Source organism: Triticum dicoccoides, chromosome 6B, assembly GCF_002162155.2.
Source record: "Triticum dicoccoides isolate Atlit2015 ecotype Zavitan chromosome 6B, WEW_v2.0, whole genome shotgun sequence".
Classification (NCBI taxonomy): Eukaryota; Viridiplantae; Streptophyta; class Magnoliopsida; order Poales; family Poaceae; genus Triticum; species Triticum dicoccoides.
The window spans coordinates 562,333,957-562,341,017 of NC_041391.1; positions in this window are offsets into that span (position 1 = coordinate 562,333,957).

Below are 7,061 nucleotides of genomic sequence, written 5' to 3' on the forward strand. Positions count from 1 at the left end.
CTCCTCCGCCGGCTTCCCCTCCGCCCGGTCGAAGCCCGTCGCAGCGCCCCTGCCGCCGTCCCGGCCAACACCGCCCGGTGAGCCTGCGCCGCCCCGTCCTGCCTTCTCCTCTATCTCTCTCTCCCTCACCCGTTTTCCCTCTCTCTCTCTTCCTCGCAGGAGCCACCGCGCCGGAGCTTCCTCGCCGCAGCCCCGTCGCGAGCTGTCGCCGGATCTGGCCGGAACGGGTCCGGAGCGGCCGGATCCGGTCGTCCCCAGCGCCCCTCGACCTCCAGCCTCGCCGTCGCCGCCTCATCGCCGGGCACCGGCGCCCCTGCCTTCTCTCGTGCTTGCACGAGGAGGGGCACGACCAACGTCGCAGGCCACGTGGGCGTCCCCGCGGCCCAGCCCATCGCCTCGGCCCGCCTCGTCCTCCCCCATCCTGGGCCAAGCCCAACGTGAGCACCTCGCCCCTTTTCCCCGCCCGTGCGCGATTTAGCTACCGGACGCCCACCTGTTTTTTTCTGCTAAATCGACTAAGTCCCCAGATCTGTGTAATTTTCATGACATGTTCGAGGCATCATAACTCTGCATCCGTAGCTCTGTTTTGCGCGTGTAATATGTCAAATTGTTGTTTGCTTTAATTGCTAAATGACAACAATTAAAATGCTTAAAATTGTTGTTTGCTTTAATTGCTAAATGACATACGAGGACTTCCTGGAATTGTTATTTGTTGTTTCCGGCCTCATTTAAACTTGCCTAAATAGGTGGTTTGATTATGTTTCACCTCTTGCCATGTTTGACAACATTTAATATTGTTGGTTAACTTAAACAAGAGAGAACTAAATAATTGATGTGGTGTTTCGTCAATATGCAACCCCTTGCATATTGAGCTCCACTTAACTTGTAGTGTTGTTTGTGCATATTGCCATGCCATGCCTCTTTAAACCGGACATGCATCATACTTGATTGTGCATCATGCCATGATTATGCTTGTGTGTTTACCGCGTTGTTTTCTTCTTTCCGGTTTGCTTCTCTCGTTAGCTTCGGTTTCGTTCCGGAGTTGTGAGGATTCGTTTGACTACGTCTGCTTGTCTTCTTCATGGACTCGTTCTGCTTCCTAGCGGAATATTTCAGGCAAGATGACCTTTACCCTCGATATCACTTCTATCTTTGCTTGCTAGTTGCTTCGTTCTATCGCTATGATGCACTGCCTATCCCTTGTTTACCATGTCTCCCATATTGCCATGTCAGCCTCTAACCTTTTCACCCTTCCTAGCAAACCGTTGCTTGGCTATGTTACCGCTTTGCTCAGCCCTCTTATAGCGTTGCTAGTTGCAGGTGAAGTTGAAGATTGCTTCATGATGGACAGGATTATTTTGGGATATCACAATATCTCTTATTTAATTAATGCATCTATATACTTGGTAAAGGGTGGAAGACTCGGCCTTATGCCTGGTGTTTTGTTCCACTCTTGCCGCCCTAGTTTCCGTCATACCGGTGTTATGTTCCCGGATTTTGCGTTCCTTACGCGGTTGGGTGATTTATGGGACCCCCTTGATAGTTCGCTTTGAATAAAACTCCTCTAGCAAGGCCCAACCATGGTTTTACCATTTGCCTACCTAAGCCTTTTTCCCTTGGGTTCTGGAGACTCAAGGGTCATCTTTATTTTACCCCCCGGGCCAGTGCTCGTCGTGAGTGTTGGTCCAACCTGTCAACTGCCGGTGGCCACCAGGGGTAACTCTGGGCTGGCCTACCGGAAGTTTGGACAATCTGGTGTGCCCTGAGAACGAGATATGTGCAGCTCCTATCGGGATTTGTCGGCACAGCGGGAGGCTTTGCTGGTCTTGTATTACCATTGTCGAAATGTCTTGTAAACCGGGATTCCGAGTCTGATCGGGTCTTCCTGGGAGAAGGTCTATTACTTCGTTGATCGCGAGAGCTTGTCATGGGCTAAGTTGGGACACCCCTGCAGGGTATAATCTTTCGAAAGTCGTGCCTGCGGTTATAGGCAGATGGGAATTTGTTAATGTCCGGTTGTAGATAACTTGACACCTGATCCGAATTAAAACGCATCAACCACGTGTGTAGCCGTGATGGTCTCTTCTCGGCGGAGTCCGGGAAGTGAACACGGTTTTTGGGTTATGTTTGACGTAAGTAGGAGTTTAGGATCACTTCTTGATCATTGCTAGCTTCATGACTGTTCCATTTGCTCTCTTCTCGCTCTTATTTGCGTATGTCAGCCACCATATATGCTTAGTCGCTGCTGCAGCCTCACCACTTTACCCCCCTTCCTTTCGCATAAGCTTAAATAGTCTTGATCTCGCAGGTTTTGAGATTGCTGAGTCCTCGTGACTCACCAGATACTATCACAACAGTTGCAGGTCCCGATGATACCAGTGCAGGTGATGCAACCGAGCTCAGATGGGAGCTCAACGAAGACCTTAGTTGTTGCTATGTTTCGTTTCATGTTGATCAGTAGTGGAGCCCAGTCGGGACGATCGGGGATCTAGCAGTTGGGTTATCTTCTTTTCTTTTGGCTTCGTCCGTAGTCGGACTATGTGTGTACTCTGAATGATGTATGATTTATTATATGTTCATTGTGTGAAGTGGCGATTGTAAGCCAACTCTTTATCCCAGTCTTGTTCATTACATGGGATTGTGTGAAGATGACCCTTCTTGCGACAAAACCACAATGCGGTTATGCCTCTAAGTCGTGCTTCGACACGTGGGAGATATAGCCGCATCGTGGGTGTTACAAGTTGGTAATCAGAGCCATCCCCGACTTAGGAGCCCCCTGCTTGATTGTTTGCTGTAGTTGTTGAGTCTAGAACAAAAAATGTTTTTAGTCTTAGGATTATATATATCGGAGAGTAGGATTCTTTTTACTCATCAGTCCCTTCGTCGCTCTGGTGAGGTCTCTTGACGTAGATGTTTTGTCTTTCCTCTCCTCAAATTTCACTAAATTTTTTTTAGGATCACGCGGGTATCTTGGAATCGTTTCGATGGTTTTGTGACGAGAACATTGTTCTTGGTGCCTCCTGTCTATTATGTGGCTTTAACCCGGGGAGTTGAGCTCCGACGTGTTGTCGTCATAATTTTATCGTTGCAGTTCTGGAATACCTGAGTTTTGCCAACATCGAAAATCTCTTTTATGCAGTTGTTGGTGAGATAACCTCGATAACCCAGTACTGGGGCGAGCTCGAGAGTATTGCCATAACTCGTATAACGGATGCTTTTCGAAGGTTGAGGTACATGATTTCCGAAGGTTTCTTGGTTATGTGTTGACGGATGGATGCAGCTTGGATGTAGGAATTGTTAGTTTTGGGTGAGATATATATTGCTTCCCCTGTATCCCCAACACCAGATTGCATAACCAGAAAGTTTCGGGAGTTTTATAGGTGGGAATTCAAGTAGCTCCTAGAATATCTTTTCGACAGATGCATGATATGAGATTGGGGTTTGACGTCTAGTGGTCCGCCTTTCCACGGTCGTTTTTACAGTGGTCTCGTTGTGTCTTAAAGAACCCTTGGCTATGCTGGTTCGGGGACACTTCGTATGTCATGTGCACTGCCTTGTACATGATGGTGCTGTACACTCGAGCCCGTGTGGGCCCCACCACGAAAACTTCGGACGGAATCTCTATCATATGTTTGTTCCGGCTTATTCTACAAGCCAAATCCTTTGTTTTGTTTTATTTGTGGTATTCGAGTTGCTTCGAAGTCAAATGTTGAATCCATACCTTTCCTAAACGGTGTTCTCATATTGCTATGTGAATACTAGTCCTTCTTGATCATCGAGGTCGTCATGTTAATTCTTTTCCAACCGGTGCGCTTCTCTTCGAGATGATCCCATCATTCTCCCCATCCGCAAGATCAATTCTAAGTTTTCTCAACGGTGTTTGTTTCATCCGCACCAAGTTGTCTTTGTTTTCCCGCCCACCCACCCTTAACTTCAAGGACTCAGATTTCTTGATCATGTATCCCTTTTATTTGAGAGAAGTCTCTTCATTCGTTTCTTTCAATGTTCTTACCCGGTGATTTTCATGAAGTTGGCCAGGAGTTTCAAGTTCATTATTCTTCGTCTCTTTTCTTCTCCGGTGGATTCAAGTCAAGTTTTCAGTGTTGATCATATTCCCTTCCTTGTTTCAAGTGTTTGCGTATGCCGGTGATCTCTTAATCATTCCTCGCTTGCTATTCAATTGTTCCAGAGTGCTGAAGATATCTCTGAAGATTCGTGTTTCCTTTCTCAATTAGTTCAAGTTATTTTGAGGTTGTTATCTCATTCAGGCCATTTAATTCAACCGGCGCAATTCCCCCTTTCAATCAATCATTTCAACGGTGTTTTCTTTTGAGTGGGCCCTAACCCACAGGTCTTTTCCCAGGATCTTTCCTGACTCTCCTAATTTTCCCGGAGCTATTCCCAAATTCTTTTGAAGTTTGACGTAAGTATGAATTTTCATCAGTCATATTCCTTCTTCAAGATCGCTTTTAAAATATTTTCAGCGTTGGTTCATCATTTCTATTCTTCTTTGTTCCGAAGTGCCTCAACAATTTTGGGTGGTTCTCATCATCATTCTCAACATTTGAAGACCGAAGAAGAGGTTCTCTTAAATCTTGCTCCATTCTCTTCAAGATTCATGGTTCTAGCTTCATGCCATCCTCATAATTGTTTTCGATTGTGAGAATTCTTTTCAACCATCCGACGCATTTCATGAGTTTCTTTTCCTTTCTCGATCATCTGAAGGCCATCATTTATGAATATTATTCATTCTCAGCTTTCAGCTCTCGTTCTCGAATTCTTCCGGTGCATCGTCCAGATATCCTATAGTCAGCTCATGATCTCTTTGTTCTCTTGTATCTAAATTCTGTCAAGTATCTTCATTCATTTTCCAATTCTTCCCGGTGATTTGTGCCTTTGCTAATCTCATTTTCAATTCTTACGGTGGTTTGTTCAAGATTTCTCTTCCTTCGTTATCATATCAATTCACTCGTTCTTTTGTTATTTCAATCCCATCGGTGGTTCCATCAATTCCTTCTGAAGTTTGCGCTATATCTCTATCTGTAATCATTTTTCAATGAGAACAAGTAGTATGCCAAATCCATTGCTTGTCATCAATTTAAATTGGTGAAGGATAGGCATGACATAATTCTTATTATTGTTTCATCCAAGTGATCTAGTTTCTTCTTTCCAGAGTTGTTCATCATGTTACATTTCTCGGTTCGAGATGCTTCATCTTTTCTTTTACCGGAGTTCTTCATGGAGGCTCTACATGGTGGCTCATCAAGGATTCCTTTTATCCTTCAATTGTTCTTCAAGATTTCTCTCGAAGTTAAGATCCGCCAAGCTACACTCTAAAATAAACATGGTGCTCAACACATGTTTTTTTGTGAGGAGTTCAAGCATTCTTTATCGTGCATTTCGAAGTGCAATTCTTCCTACCTTATCTTTTGAGGTGGTGTTATGTCACTCTTGACAATTTCCTTCATGTTTCATGATTCATATGTTCTCAAGAACGAGGTATTTTAAATCCATCAATCTCTTCGTTGGAGTTATCTTGGTATAGATTTCACCTAAAGCCTTCCCTAAGGAATGTTGTATTGTGGTGCTTATCAATGATCCAAGTTCTCTCCTATCCTCTCAGCGAAAGCAGTTTTCATCTCTTCGTTGATCTCAAGCAAGCAATTGTTTCCGTTAGTGGCCGGTTGTCACCTCATAATTTTGAGATGTTTTCCATAAGCCCACTACAAGCTTATTCGTTTCGTTGTTGGTTTCCAACAACTCTGTTATAACCTTCTTGGAAGGCTGCTTTCCAAGCTCATTTGTGGCAGAAGTTGGCATTTTCTTCTCCATTCTGTTATTCCAATGATCTATCTTCTATTATTTCTTCCGGAGGCATTGTGATGTTGCTCTTTTCACTCATCATCTCGAATTGTGAGGATCGTGTTCTTTTCGTGCTTATCCATTTAACCGGAATGTTGTGTCATCTCTTCAAGTTCTTTTCATCTTATCAAGTCTTGCATCTCCTTTCAACCGGAGTGTTGTCCGAATTTGTTCTTCCTCGTTCCTTATTTATCTCGTTTCAACCAAAGTGGTTCCAATTCCTTCTTGTCAATTGTACTCGTCATTCATAGCTTTGCAACCTCCAAGGTTCACATGGTGTTCCTTATTTCTATTTTTCTACCGCAGTGCTCTCAATTGTGTTCAACTCCATTGTGTTCTCTCTTTCAACTTTTCAACCTCTCAAGGTTCTTTGGTTTCACTCTTTTGTCGAAGAAGCAACTTAGTTTTACCTCTTCTCTTTCTCTTCCGTTTTCTCTCCGGTGCCATTCTAGATCTCGGGACAAGATCCTCTTGTAGTGGTGGAGTGTTGTAACGCCCCGAGACCGATGCTTCAGAAGACTTCCAGCTATTCCGAGTTTTGCCATGTGTTTCTTTTGTGCTTGCTATTTTATTTTTGCATTGCATCATGCCATCATGCCATTTAATTTTTAAAATTCAACTAAATAAATTGCATGGATCTTCGGTCCATTTAAACCGAGGGAACTCACATGGTGACTTCTCTTTATAACATATCCTCCAATATTAGGGAGCTATATTAAATATTTCTTTATTTCGGAAATCACCAAAACACACTTGCAAAATAAATCCCATGCCTTTTCTGCTCCGAGTTGACCTCAAAACCTTGCCAATAATTATTTCATCATTTTCCGGAGCTCCACCAAAAATCCGAACATTTTTGGACCTTCCCAAACCCTCACTTCCGTTCAAACCCATTTGAATTAAATTCAAATGAGTTTGAATTTAAATCTTGCATTCGTGCCTCTTTTCTATTTTTCCTGGATCGAGCTCATTTTTGCGAGTCCGGGAAAATTATCCCCTTGCGCTTTTATCTTTCCCTAACCCTCTCTTTCTTTTTCTTCTCTTTAATTGTTTTCTGCTAAAGAAAAGAATATGAGGGAGAGAGAGAGCCTAGCCTAGCCAGGCCACTTCTTTCTCCACCTGGGCCGGCCTCTAAGGCCCAGCCCACCTAACTCCCTCCTAACCCTAGCCCAGTCCCCTCTCCATCGATCTCCCCTCGT